The sequence below is a fragment of the Canis lupus genome, chromosome 2 (genome assembly GCF_011100685.1).
Source record: "Canis lupus familiaris isolate Mischka breed German Shepherd chromosome 2, alternate assembly UU_Cfam_GSD_1.0, whole genome shotgun sequence".
NCBI lineage: Eukaryota > Metazoa > Chordata > Mammalia > Carnivora > Canidae > Canis > Canis lupus.
Window position 1 is genome coordinate 36,432,146 of NC_049223.1, and position 14,851 is coordinate 36,446,996.

General features: G+C 46.1%; 1 long non-coding RNA gene across 4 annotated transcripts in view; it reads left to right on the forward strand.

Annotated features, from left to right (window-relative positions):
• The window catches only part of LOC102153902, a 93,653-nt gene that overhangs the window by 69,452 nt on the left and 9,350 nt on the right, over nucleotides 1–14,851 (forward strand). For 3 of the 4 annotated variants that reach the window (XR_005355475.1, XR_005355476.1, XR_005355477.1), the window contains 2 exons: nucleotides 3,243–3,467; nucleotides 3,854–3,960. This is a non-coding gene — a long non-coding RNA (uncharacterized LOC102153902). The remainder of the gene's footprint in view (nucleotides 1–3,242; nucleotides 3,468–3,853; nucleotides 3,961–14,851) is intronic. The other variant, XR_005355478.1, reaches the window with a different exon arrangement.

Here is a 14,851-nt window from a genome sequence, read left to right on the forward strand (position 1 = left end):
TTCTTTATTCATAAAAGACACACAGAGGGAGACAGAGGAAGAAGGAGGCTCCCTGTGGAGAGCCTGATGTGGGACTTGATCCCGGGATCACGCCCTTAGCCAAGGGCTAACGCTCAACCACTGAGCCACCCAGGTGCCCCATAAAAAGTAATTTTACCAAGAGATGATAAATAGCTCCAGGACAGCGAACCAGACCACAATTTGATACCCACAGAGCTGTGCTATAGTTTCCTATTTTTTTTTAAAAGATTTTATTTATTTATTCATAAACACAGAGAGAGGGGCAGAGACACAGACAGAGGGAGAAGCAGGCTCCATTCAGGGAGCCCGATGCGGGACTCGATCCCAGGTCCCCAGGATCACACCCCAGGCTGCAGGCGGCGCCAAACCGCTGCACCACCGGGGCTACCCTATAGTTTCCTATTGAGAGGTAAAATTTCTCCAGGGTCTAACAATGGTCATTGGGTGAAACATAAGGATGGAAGGTGGCCCGGTGTCAGGCAGGCCTGGGTTCAAATCCCTGCACCAGTTGTGAGACGTTGGACACACTGGTTTAATAAATCATGTAGTTTGTCCACAGGTGATACTGACATGCAAGTAGAGATCAGAACTCATGTACTTAAATGGGTTTGGTGCTTGGTAGGTACTGGTGGAGTGCGTGCACTGTGTCCTTTTTGGTGGAGGAGGGCCCTCCTGTGCGGCAGAAAGGGAGCCTCTGTTCTAGGCCTCAGTGGCCACTAGGCAGGACCCAGCTGGAAGAAGTGCAAGGCTAGCTGTGGCCAATAGAGGCTTGGTCCTCGGATGCTATGGACCTCAAATCACAGCTTGTGAACGTGTGCACTCACTTGCTATGTGTTTTGGTCACTTTCCCCATCTCACCATCTCAGTTAGGTATCCTTCATCCTACTATGCAAATAAAACTGAAGCTTCAAGAAGGTAACCACCTGCTCGGCCACACAGGAAGTGGCAAGGTGGGGATTTGAGCCTAGGTCAGTCTGGCCCAGAGCCCAGGTTCTTCTGTCCTCTTGGGCACCATTGATGACCAGGGAGGCAGACCCACGCTAGGGAGAATATTGTGGGCAATGGTGTGGACTTTGAAATCAGACAGACTGGGGTTCAAATCCTGACAATGATTGTACTTTTAGCTGTGTGAGCGTGGGAAATGACTTAACCTCTGTGATCTTTGGTTCTTCCTCTGTAAAATGAGGGAGCTGTGAGGATGTCATGAGAGAAGGTCTGCCAACCTTGGCACAGGCCCTGGGGTGTGATGAGCATTCAGTCAACAATGGCTGGCTGCTGGCTGCTGGCTGCTGGCTGCTGTGGTTTATATGGGGGGTGCTGAGCCCTTTCTCATTCCATTGATCTTTTTTTTTTTTTTTTTAAGATTTTAAAAAATTTATTTATTTATAGAGACACAGAGAGAGAGAGAGAGGCAGAGACACAGGCAGAGGGAAAAGCAGGCTCCATGCAGGGAGCCCGATGCGGGACTCCATCCCAGTTCTCCAGGATCACACCCCAGGCTGCAAGCAGCACTAAACCACTGCACCACCAGGGCTGCCCTTCCATTGATCTTCTTGTTTGGTCCTTGGGAAGGGTAGACTCTAGAGAGCAAGTCTGTCAGGCATAGGAGTGACCTTTGGCATTCTTGTCGGTCTTGGCATGTATTGCTGGGAGCTGTTTATCAGAAACATAACCTGATGGACAGGTTGGAAGGACAAGGAGGTTGGAAGGACAAGGAGAAGAGTGGCTGGGTAAGGTGTGCCCAGAGTGGTCCAGTTCTGCTTTTCCTAGTGATGGTCCAAAAGGAGAGACAGGAATAGGGGCTCATTTGGACCTAGTGGGCCCTCCTGAGGGAACCCAGCCTGGCAGATGTTTGCAGGATCTGGAGCTCCTGGGGCAAGAAGGGACTGTCGGTGTCCCTGTCAGTCTCTACTTGAACCTTTCATATCAGCTTGACCTACAGTAGGGCCTATTTTCATAGACCCTGCCCTCCAGAGATGTTTGCGTGCTACCAGTAAACCACTGGCTGACATCATCTCAGCACCTGCCTCATAAGGATGTGCCAAGAATCAAGTGTGGATGGACATAATGCTCAATTCCTCACGCTTTGCATGTGAGGAATGCCTACCGTCTATCTGTAGCTCATTCATAGTTGGTTGATTCTGGCACTGTTTTGGGTTCAAAGGTCACAGTGATAAACAAAAAAATCCACACACTCACAAGGGGTCATATTCTAGTAGGGAGGACAGACAGGAAACATGTAAGCACAGAGACTTGGATGCGGTATCGGGGGATGAAGAACAAAAAAGCAGTGGAAGGAGTGTTTCAGGGTGACCAGGAAGGGGACCTGGATAAGCAGAGACCCTAGTGAAGTAAGGGTGCCAGTCATGAGCATGTTGTGGGGGGCATTCAAGGCGGAGGCCCGGTGGTGGAACGAACCCTGGGACAGCAAGTAGGCTGTAGGAGAGGGAGCGAGGGAGGTGGGAAATGAGCTACTAGATGACGTTGGCCTTCTCACCATTTGCAACAGCCATTATTTCCAGGTCTTGGGGAGGATTTAGCCTCTCCTTTGCTCTCCGCATCATATGTGCACGTGGCTGTTGTGGCAGTTGTCACACAGGGTAAGAGTGTCGGTCTGTTTTATCCCCTGCCATGAGCTCTTCAGGCCGAGAACCGAGTCTCTCTTGCTGATGCCTAACACCTAGGGTAGAACGTGCACTTCACATAGTGAAAAATGAATTTGAGTAAGTGGAGTGTTATCTGACAGGGTTTTCTCAGTGCCAGTCACTGCGGGAAGAGCTTTATAATATTTGTCATCCCATTTAATCAGTAGCCTCTCCCCCAGGCGTTGCCCCAGCTTTACCCCCAGAGGATACACCCCAAGTTCCTCCTGAGCTGGGATTTGCAGTCAGGAGTGGAAGGGCCAGGCTTTCAACTATGATAAAGCCTGAGGGTTGGCTGCGTGCAGCGGCTTCGTCAGGGGTGCGGCTGTGACGGCCCTGCGCGGGGACTGGTGTGTGCTGCTCAGGGGCCTTCTTGGACCCGGAGGAGACAGCTGGCCCTGGGGCCTGCACGGCAGCCCTTAGACCCCCTCTCGGCCTTGTAATCCACGACTGGAGAAGTGGCGCTTAAAACGAATTTATTCAGGTGGGACCAGTGTAAGACATGGAAATAAGGCTTTTGAGCTGCTGCACATAAACTGGAGTGTAAATGAAAAGCTTTTTATTTGGTTTCCGAGCCAGACTCTGAGAAGCCAGTGGGCCGTGTGGTCTGGGAGCGCTCGGCGCGGGCCGGTGGTCGGAGCAGGGGCCACCTTGACGGACGCGGGGACGATCGCTGTCGCGCAGCTGGCAGGGCCCGGAAACGCAGTGGGGACCAGAAAGCCCTTTCCGAAGACACGGAAGGCGGCGGAGGAGAGGAACGGCAGCGCCCCGGTCCCGGCGCATTTGAGAAGGAAAATGCTTGAGGTAACCCGTGTTGGCAGCTTTTATAGCTTCCTCCCAGTAAAGTGCCGGCCGCCCCCGAACAGCCTCTGTTTTCTCTCCGTGTGAGGCGGCCGCTCTCCAGCCATGGCGGCCCGCGCCGGCGGGGAGCCCCAGGGCGGGCGGCGGCCTCCTCAGGACGCCCACGTTGGGCCTGTGGGCCGGGCCTCCAAGCGGAGGCCGGCTGTGGTGGGGGCCGAAGAGGGAGGCGGCCACCGGGAGGGCAGGCCCACCGCTACCCCCAGGCCTTGCCCACGCCCACGCCCACGCCCACGCCCACGCCGCGGCCCCTGCGCCTTTGGTTGCCGCGTGCCCCGCCCTTCCGTGACCGGCTTTAACCTGCATTTATAATCTCTTCTCTTTGGTAATAGGTGCACGTGTGTGAGGTATATTTGGACACTGGATGACGTGTGTGGTGAAAAAGACGTCTCTATCGCTGCTCTGGGATCCTAGGAAACCCAGACGGCCCTGAGGTGAGGTACGATCTGCTGCTTGACGTTCTCGCTAGACTCCTTCTCCCTGTTTTCTTTCAGGTGATTATACAGAAACCAAATACATATCTTAAAAAATTTTTTTTTAGATTTTTATTTATTTATGATAGTCACACAGAGAGAGAGAGAGAGGCAGAGACACAGGCAGAGGGAGAAGCAGGCTCCATGCACCGGGAGCCCGACGTGGGATTCGATCCCGGGTCTCCAGGATCGCGCCCTGGGCCAAAGGCAGGCGCCAAACCATGCGCCACCCAGGGATCCCTTGATGTCAATAACTTTACGTTCACAGCATCATTCAAAATGAGCAGACTGGGACCCCTAGGTGGCTCAGTGGTTGAGCATCTGCCTTTCACTCAGGGCATGATCCCAGTTTGGAGATCAAGTCCCACATTGGGTTCCCTGTGAGGAACCTGCTTCTCCCTCTGCCTATGTCTCTGCCTCTCTCTCTCTCTGTGTCTCTCATGAATAAATACATAAATAAAAATTTAAAAACAAAACAAAATGAGCAAGCTGTGAAGCATGCATTGCAAAAACGGAATGCTATTTTCTTATGTGGCCATTTTAGGTAATAGTAATTATCATATTTAAACATTGATATCAAGGGATCCCTGGGTGGCTCAGTGGTTTAACGCCTGCCTTTGGCCCAGGGCGCGATCCTGGAGTCCCCGGATCGAGTCCCACATTGGGCTCCCGGTGCATGGAGCCTGCTTCTCCCTCCTCCTGTGTCTCTGCCTCTCTCTTTCTCTCTATGTCTATCATAAATAAGTAAATAAATAAATCTAAATAAATAAATAAACATTGACATCAGGGCCCCTGGGTAGCTCAGTCCATTGACCGTGCAACTCTTGACATTGGCTCAGGTCCTGATCTCAGAGTTGTGGGATCAAGCCCTGGCTCCAGTGCTTGGGGGGGGGGGGCGGGGGGAGCCTGTTTAGATGCTGTATCTCTCTCTCTCTCTCTCTCTCTGCCCCTCCACCTGCTGGAGCATGTGCTCTGTATCTCCCTCTCTAAAATAATAAAAATAGCAGGCATCAAGGCTCTGCCTCATGCTGTACTAAGAGCTGTGTGTATATTATCTAATTTAAGCCTCATGCAACTAAGGCTTCTTGCAGGGGAACAAGAAGGGTCAGGGGTAGATTTTGCAGGGTGTATCTCATTTCCATGAAGCCTCAAATTTAGACTTTTTTTTAAGGTAGCCTCCATGCCCAAAATGGGGCTCGAACTCGAGACCCCAAGATTATGAGTCACATACACTGACTGAGTCAGCTAGGCGTCCCTCAAATTTAGATTTTTGACTTTATCTTCAAATAAATTTATACATACAGTAATAATATTTTTTAGTGTTAATTTTAAAAACAACTTATTTCAAAATAGTTTGACTCAGAGGAAGTTGCAAAAATAGTACAGAGAATTTCTGTATATCCTTCACCCTGCTTCCCCCAATGATAATATCTTCCATAACTGTAATATGCTGTCAGAACCAGGAAGTTGATGTTAGCATCTTCTATTAGCTCAGGTTCTCTGTTTGTTATTAAAGTTAATTTTTAAAAAAAATAAGTACAAAATACATCATACTTGATAATCTAGTTTGGTAGTTCTTTGTTGTTAAATATATAGGAGTCTCTAAGTGGTGAAGGCTGGGGCCTCTCTCCTGGCTCACAGAGGTGAACAGTGGTAATTAGCTCAACAGGTAAGGAATGGGGATAAAATTTTTTAAAAAATTTATTTATTTATGATAGTCACACACAGAGAGAGAGAGAGAGAGAGAGAGAGGCAGAGACACAGGCAGAGGGAGAAGCAGGCTCCATGCACTAGGAGCCCGACGTGGGATTCAATCCTGGGTCCCCAGGATCGCGCCCTGGGCCAAAGGCAGGCGCTAAACCGCTGCGCCACCCAGGGATCCCAGGGATGGGGATCAGAGAGGGCAAGTCACTTGTATGAAGTCACACAGCTGTAATAAGCTTCATAGCTGAGGCTTAACCCCTCTGATTTTAAGATCCACTCTTGAGCCCCCACACTTCCCAGCATCTCTTCTGATTTGCTGCTGTTCAGGGCAAGTCCCTGAGTATAAGTATGTATATTTACCTGCATCCATGCATGCGTATGCACATGCACAGATTTTTTTCTTTCTCCCATTCTCCAGAGTTCCTTCTCTGAGACTAGAGAATGCCAGAGCTAAAGAGGACCTTGAGTTGGGCATTTAGCACAATGCCTCATTTAATAGAGAACAGTCATGCTAGCATGGGGGCCCATGTGCTGTGTCTCAGGTTGGCCCAGATCCCAGGGCTACAGGCCACATTCTTCCATAAACCCAGTCATTTTGTTGGTTATCTTTGCAACTCTAACCCAGTTGCTCATTTCCACATTTGCTGACTTCCATCTTTTTTGGATTTTATGGGTAGAGCCATGGGAGTGCAGAAAGGATTGTTCCAGACCTTCCACCTACCCCACTTCAGAAATCTCAGGTGCACCTTGCACATTTAGTTGACCTGATGTGTGTGTGTGTGTGTGCATGTGTGTGTGCGCATATGCACATGAACCTACGTAGGTATGAGAGAGCATCTGGTGGTCTGCATGAATCTTCTGAGCAGTTGGGACCAAGCCCCTCGCTGGCTGAAGCTTTAGGCCACATCTGGTGGAGAAGTGATCCTGGGATCAGGGCTGCACCAACTAGGGGCCAGGATGGGAGGGGATGCATTCACAGGAGTGCTGTCTGAAAATGCCACAAAAGCTAGTCTTTAAGTTACACAAGGCTTTCTGAGTGGCATCACTACCCTAACTTCATTAGTTTTGGGGCCTGTCCCTGCCATCTTCACAACCATATCAAGAGACTGTGTTTCCTCACCTGAAGCCTCTACCGCCTGAGAGGAGGGAGGGAAGAGGGGATTAACTTGCCTCACCTTCGGACCTGCCCAAAGCTTAGTCTGCAGTTGAGACTTCTGGCATTTAGGAGTGAACAGCTATCCTCCCTAAACATAGGTGTGGGCTACTGAGAGAACAATCTTGGCCAACAGGTGCCTGCCAGAGAAGGTCTTTGTGAAGGGTAACTAAATGATAGAAACAACGGTATTGGGCAGCCCAGGTGCCTCAGCGGCTTAGTGCCGCCTTCAGCCCAGAACATGATCCTGGAGTCCCGGGATTGAGTCCCATGTCGGGCTCTCTGCATGGAGCCTGCTTCTCCCTCTGCCTGTGTCTCTGCCTCTCTCTCTCTCTCTCTCTCTCTCCTCTCTCTGTGTTTTTCATTAATAAATAAATAAAATCTGAAAAAAAAAAGAAACAACGGTATTTCACTTGCCCTAGTTTTAAAAGTAGATTCCAACATTTTATTTTATTTTATTTTTTTTTTAAATTTTTTAATTTATTTATGATAGTCACAGAGAGAGAGAGAGAGAGAGGCAGAGACACAGGCAGAGGGAGAAGCAGGCTCCATGCACCAGGAGCCCGATGTGGGATTCGATCCCGGGTCTCCAGGATCGCGCCCTGGGCCAAAGGCAGGTGCCAAACCGCTGCGCCACCCAGGGATCCCCCAGATTCCAACATTTTAATATTGATTCATTCTTCCAACTTTGTACCATGCAAAGTATAATACAAATGTGAATAAGATAATTTCTATCTTAAGGGATGAGCTAGCAGCATCAACAGCCCCTGAAAACCTGTTAGAAATGTAGAGTCCCAGGGCTCATCCCAGCTTACTGAAGCACAACTGGCATTGATTGTCACAGGCATAGATTGTCTCCAGGTCTCCTGGTACTGCACATGCCTGTTAGAGTCCACATGCTCTGCCCCTTCTGATTCTTCCACCTGTAACACCTCACTCATTGATCAAATAATTTTTCACTAACTGTATATTGGAGTTGGCACGTGTGATGAAATCTCTTTGTCTTTCTGTTGGAGTAGGAGAGAATTCAATAAAAAATAATTTCAGTACAGTGTGATCAGTTTACTAAGTGAGGTATATAGGCTGTGGGCTACAAAACTTTTTCATTCTCTTGGTAAAGTTTTGCTACATACCGTGTGCCTGGAGCTCTGCTAACAGAGGGGTGTAGTGTAAGGTCAGACAAGCTAACTGCCCTGAGGAGCTTAAATTCCGTGGGAAGAGTGAATGATAAACAGTAAAGAAACATACAAATAAGGTAACTACCATGGTGATAAAATGCTTTGCAGGGAATAAATGGGGTGATAGGAGAGAGTGATGGTACATAGGGCAGTCGGGGAGTTGAGGATCACGGGAGATAACTCCTGGACAGCATATGAGAGGTACTTGATAAGGTTATTATTCTTCCTACAATGGTGAACATTTGATCTACTAACCCTCCTGATTCTTAATTTGCAGCGGTACGCACGATGCATTTCTGTCCCCAGACAAAACCTGTCTTTCCTCTTTATGTGTGCAGCAGCCTAACATTTGTCTTACCGCAGTGATGGTCAGTGGACTTCCCAGCCTCTCATCACAGAGTCCACCTATGCTGTCTTCTCTGCCTAAGACAAGATTCTAAACTAAGCAGACAGGATTTCAAAGCGCTCCAGTGCTCCTCCAGGTTCTGTAATCAGCTCTCTCCTAGAGTGGTCTCTGGTGCCTGAGTTAGCCTAGCTCTTTGCTTTGGAGGAATGACATCTTTTCCTTTTATTACATGCCCTTCCTATCTTCCTTTGGAATCCAGATCTCCTTCTCCCTTTCGAATTGGACACATATCTCATTTGACCATCTTTATTGCCATACCTGATCACACTAGTGCCTGTGAGTCTTTCTCGTCCCTGATCTCCTACTTATCTGTTGAGTGCTTGCTCTTTGCCAGGTCCGGCCCTTGGTGCATGGAGGAAGGCCATGGGTGAAGGGACATGATCCCCACCCTTGGAGTGCAGGTGAGTAGACTAATAAGACTCTGGTCACTGCCTCAAACACAACAAAGGAAAATGGTCTTGGGACCTATGCTGGGAAGGAGACAGGTTACTTGAGAGTCTATGGTGAGGGGATCTGGCCTTGTTAGGGAGGGGTTCCTAGGAGAAAGAACCAAGGTCAAGATGCTAAGTAGACCTCAACTCAAAAAGGGGCAAAGCAGCAGCATATGCAAAGGTGCGGTGTTGAGAGAACTTGTGGAAAAGAGAGGGATGAAAGCTTTCTGGGCTCATGAGAGATCCCTGTCTCCATGCCTTACAGCTCCCACGTAGCCTGGCTGCTTTCCCCACTTCTAGCCTCTGTGGTCAGATTCAATGGTCATTCTCAAACCTTGTCTTACTTGACTCATCAGCAGCATTTGGCACAACTGATTATATCCTTCTCCTTGAAATGGTTTTTTCGCTTGACTCCCTGGAAACCGCTTTCCTGGTGGTCTTCCTGCCTGCCTCATGATTCCTTCTCAGACCTCTTGCTTGTCCCTCTTCGTTCTGAGCTTCCCTGTTGAGGCATCCCAGGCTTTTGTCTTTGGATCTTTTATCTCTTTCCTCACGCTAGCTGTAAATACCATCTCTGAGTTCATCGTCTGCAGCTCTGACCTGTCTCCTATCAGATTCGTGTATCCATCTACCTGCTTAGCACCCTCCCTCAATATCCATTAGACATCGTAAAATTAATAAAGCCCAATCAAATTTGCCTGCTTCTTCCCCACCCCCTCTCCCCCCAAATTTGTTCTTCTCAGTCCCCCCTCACTCTACTAAATAGTTATTCAAGCCAAGGTGCATTCAAGCTGTAAACCTTGGAATCATCCTTGACGTCTGTCCTCTGATCACTCCCATTCAATGCTTCAGCAAATCCTGTCTTCTCAGCCTTCATCATATATCTGCATTCTTTGCACTTCTCATGACCATTGCTACCTGTGGTCTGAACCGCCACTGTTTCTTGCCCAGACCATTGTGGTCAACTCCTCACTGCGCTTCTGTTACCTGCCATTCTCAACATGGCAGCCAGAATGGTCCTTCCCTAGTAGAGTCAGGTCATGCCACTCTCTGCTCAAAATCCTTCAAAAGCTGTACCATGTCACTAGGGTAAAAGCCAAAGTCTTTACAATGACCCATTTCCTTCTTCCCTTAGACAGTGTTCCACTGTGTATAATGCATATTCTCTTTTATGCATTCTTAGAAAATGTGTATAGTTAATTTGTATGCAAGTTTCTCAAAATTTTAATTCTATAATTTTAATATTTTAATATATAAATGGTATGGTTATAGATGTCATTCTGATTATTTTTTTCACTCAGCTCAATGTTTTTAATCTCCTCTTGTTGCTAATATATGACAATAGAACCAGCTACACACATGAGATAAAACATTAATGCCATAATTGAATTAAAAAGGAGAAATGAAAGGAAATTAGCGTATAATAAAAGATGTAATTTGATATGTAAATGCACAGGCACAGATATGCTAGAAGACAGAATGAAATATGCACTTTTAAGGAAAAACTCTAGATTTAAGAGAAGGAAAGATTTAAGTACTGTTGTGGAAACTTTCTGTAAAGCTTTTGGCATTTTCAAGTAAGAGGTAAATAGATACCCACGTGACAAACAGTTTTCTCGTGTGAATGTTTAGCAAGACATTTGACAGTTCTACGGGGCATGTGTGTGTTTCCAGACCATTGTGGGACCTCTACTATTCCTGTCCCATTCTCAACTGCGACATACAAAAGTGCCCCCACCGGTGTACAGAATACCTCCTGGAAGTGGATCACAGTCCTAAATCTAAAGCCTGAAACCATAACATTTCTCAAAATACATATTACTTTGTGACCTTTGTTTAGGAAAAAAAAAATCTTAGCTGCAACACTAGAAGATGAGTCATAAAACCAGAAATGGATAAATTGGACTTCACCAAAACTAAAACCTTTTGCTTTTCAAAAGGCAGTTCTGTTTTTGTTTTAAAGATTTCATTTATGAGAGACACAGAGAGAGAGGCAGAGACATGGGCAGAGGGAGAAGCAGGCTCTCTATGGGGAGCCCGATGCAGGACTTGATCCAAGGACCCTGGATCCATGACCTAAGCCAAAAGCAGACACTCAACCACTGCGCCACCCAGGGGCCCCTCAAAAGGCAGTGTCAAGAGAAGGAAAGGATAAGCCACAGAGTAGGAAAAAATATTTGCAAAGCATATTTCTGGTAAAGGACTTACATCTAGAATATATAAAGAACTCTTAAAACCAAGTAATAAGAAAACTACCCAATTTTTAAAAATGATGAAATGACATGAAAAGATATTTCATCAAAGATGTATGGGAAGCAAATAAGCACATGAGAAGATGTTAAACAGCATTAGTCACTAAGAAAATGCAAAATAAAACTACAGTGAGATACCAGCAGCACCTGTTGTAATTTCTATAGTTAGGAAGACTGACCACATACCAAGTGTTGGCCAAGGTGTGGGTTCCAGAACTCTGACGCACTGTTATTGAGATGGTAAACGGGCACAGCCACTTTGGAATACAGTTTGGTAGTTTTTTAAAAAGCTAGGCATATATCTCCTATGTGATCTATCCATTGTTCTCCTAGGTATTCACCCAAGAGAAAAGAAAAGTAAGCTGACTTGTATACCAATATTCATAGCATGATTATTTGTAATATAGTTGACCCTTGAACTGCACAGGTCCAACTAGACAAGGATTTTTTAAAAGATTTTTTAAAATTTATTCATGAGAGACACAGAGAGGCAGAGACACAGGCAGAGGGAAAAGCAGGCTCCCTGTGGGGAGCCCAATGCAGGACTTGATCCCAGGATCACAACCTGAACCAAAGGCAGACACTCAACCACTGGGCCACCTGGGTGTCCCTAGACATGGATTTTTTAAGATATTGTATTAAATATGAATTTTTATATTAAATTAACATGGGTTAATTAAACATGAACTTTTAAAGATACTGTATTGCAATAAAATACAGTCTAGTGAGGTAAATGTGTTTCCCCTTATGGTCTTCTTAACTTTTACAGTTGGTGGGATAAACACATTGTAATATATCCAGAATTCCCCTGGTAGGGGTGTTTCCCCTCTGACAACCTAAAGTCCAAATTTCTGACCTTCATGATTGAGGCCCTTCAACATCGATTTCCTTTCCACCTTTTCTCCGGATGTTCCCCTCCTCTATACCCTGTACATTGAGCCCTCTACGTGCTCTACATACTCTGTATGCCGTTAAAGATGAAGCTTTGCAACTGTAGCTATTATGTCTTGGCTGTACTGTCCTTTATTTTGGGGTTCTTCATTTCTTTCTTTCAGTTTATGTATGTATGTATGTAATGTCTACGCGCCATATGGGACTTCATCTCACGACCCCAAGATCAAGAGTCACATGTTCCACTGAGTGAACTAGGCAGGCGCCCCTATTTTGGCTTTCTTATCCTGTCAGACCCCTCCTGAAGGCACGTTTATATCCTCCAGAGTTAGATGCTCCTTGTAAACCTAGCAGGACTCCTAAAGAAGTTATAGAATTCATTTATGAGTACGTCTGCCCCCTGAATTGTCATTTCCTCAAGGCCAGGAAATGAGACTTAGTCGTTTGTTTTTTTTCATCCTTGGCACTTAGTACAGAGCTTGGTAGACCACAAATGCTTGAATGAATGAGTGAATGAGTAAAAGAATGAATTGGTGTTCAGTTCTGCTTTTACTATTGAAAATAGTAATCTCGGGCAGCCCGGGTGGCTCAGCGGTTTAGCTCTGCCTTCGGCCCAGGGTATGATCCTGGAGACCCGGGACCGAGTCCCACGTCGGGCTCCCTGCATGGAACATGCTTCTCCCTCTGCCTGTGTCTCTGCCTCTCTCTTTCTGTCTCTCATAAATAAATAAATAATAAAATCTTAAAAAAAAAAAAAAAAAGAAAATAGTAATCTCAGCAGCTGGGATGGTTTTACATGGTGAGTGGTATCTTTCCTTTAACTGAAGGGAAGCTCCATTTCCCCACCAATACCAAAGTTGTAACCCTAATCATCTCATAGGTCACTAGGACATGTACCATCGACCAGAGACTCTTAAAATGAGCATGACTGTTGCAGCACCATAAATAATAACAACCCAAATATTCTTCAACAAGGAACTGATTAAATAAATCTCAGTTTCATATAATGCAGTTCTTAGTGTTGGTTTAAAAAAAAAAAACAACTCAGGTCTTTTCAAACAAATGTGGAGATATGTAAATAAGTACAATTTTGAATAAAAAGTTTCAAAACTGTAGGATAGGATCCTGATTTTGAGAAAGAAAACTGTATATGCACATAGATCTATATATATACCATGTTAGTATGTTCTTAGCAAAACCTGGAAAGATAGGGTAGCCTGGGTGGCTCAGCGGTTTAGCGCTGCCTTCAGCCCAAGGCATGATCCTGGAGTCCCTGGATCGAATCCCCTGTCAGGCTCCCTGCATGGAGCCTGTTTCTCCCTCTGCCTGTGTCTCTGCCTCTCTCTCTGAGTCTCTCATGAATAAATAAATAAAATCTTAAAAAAAAAAAAAACCTGGAAAGATATTCACTCAGAGAGTTGGGACATGATAGGAAAACAATCCCCCTTTAACTTTATATGCTTCAGTATTTGAATGTATTATGAGCATGGTTTGTTTTAATAATTAAAAAGCCCACACAGGGAACCCTGGGTGGCGCAGCGGTTTAGCGCCTGCCTTTGGCCCAGGGCACGATCCTGGAGACCTGGGATCGAATCCCACGTCGGGCTCCCGGTGCATGGAGCCTGCTTCTCCCTCTGCCTGTGTCTCTGCCTCTCTCTCTCTCTTTCTCTGTGTGTGACTATCATAAATAAATAAAAATTAAAAAAAAAAATGCCCACACAGATTAAAAACATATACCTGACTAGTAATACTTACTGTTAGGAATTTATTTCACATACCTCCAAACATTAACTCTTAGGATAATTCTAACATTTTAGATTTACATAGCATCTTCCTAAATTGCAAGGTGTATTACCTTGTGATCTTATTTTCAACTTCAGATGTCTTTGGGGAGGTGGAGAGAGGAGGGAACTCCCATGTGGGAAGGGTGGATCCAGCCGGAGTGTGGACCACAGTTTCCTTCTGCTCCTAGCCCAGTATGCTTTTTAGGAAAGCTTAGCTACCACCTGGATTAAATAGAGAGATTGAATTCCTTGGATCGGGCTTTGCGGTCACAGATCTTTTTTGACCTCTACTTTTGGTGCCTATTAGCTATGTGACTTTGACTGAGCATCTTAACAGCTTTGAGTTTGGTTTCCTGGTCTTCAGCATCAGGATGCTGGTGGTATATGTGTCCTAGGGTGGTGGTGAGGCTTGGGTGCAAAGTGTCACAAACAAACTCAACAAAGGTTTGCTTTTGTTAGTCTGGTTATTGTATGAAGGAAAATCTATTGCCTGAGAGAAATGAGGCCAGATTAAAGGAAAACAGGTGACAAAAAAAAAGGACAATTAAAAAAAAAAGATTATATTTACTTATTCATGAGAGAGAGAGGCAGAGATAGAAGAAGCAGGCTCCGCGCAGAGCAGGGAGCTCGACACAGGACTCATCCCAGGACCCTGGGATCAGGACATGAGCCAAAGGCTTAACCAACTGAGCGCCACCACCCAAGCACCCAAAAAAGGACAATTTTTTTGGAAGAGTATTTTATGTATTTACTTCAGAGTGTGTGTGTAAGTGTGAGCAGAGTGAGGGTCACAGGGAGAGAGGGAGAGGCAGCAGGATGAGAGGCTGAGTGCAGTCTTTTGGGGGCTCGATCCCAGGACCCCGAGGTCATGGTCTGGGCCAAAATCAGGAGTCAGCTGCTTAACCCACTGAACCACCCAGGTACCCCAAAAAGATAATTTTTAATATGGGTTGAAAATAGAACTTGATTTCTGTTATTCTTCCCTGCCTTCCTTTGTAAAAATTAAGCCTTCGCGGGGTGCCTAGGTGCCTCAGTTGTTTAAGCATCTGCCTTTGGCT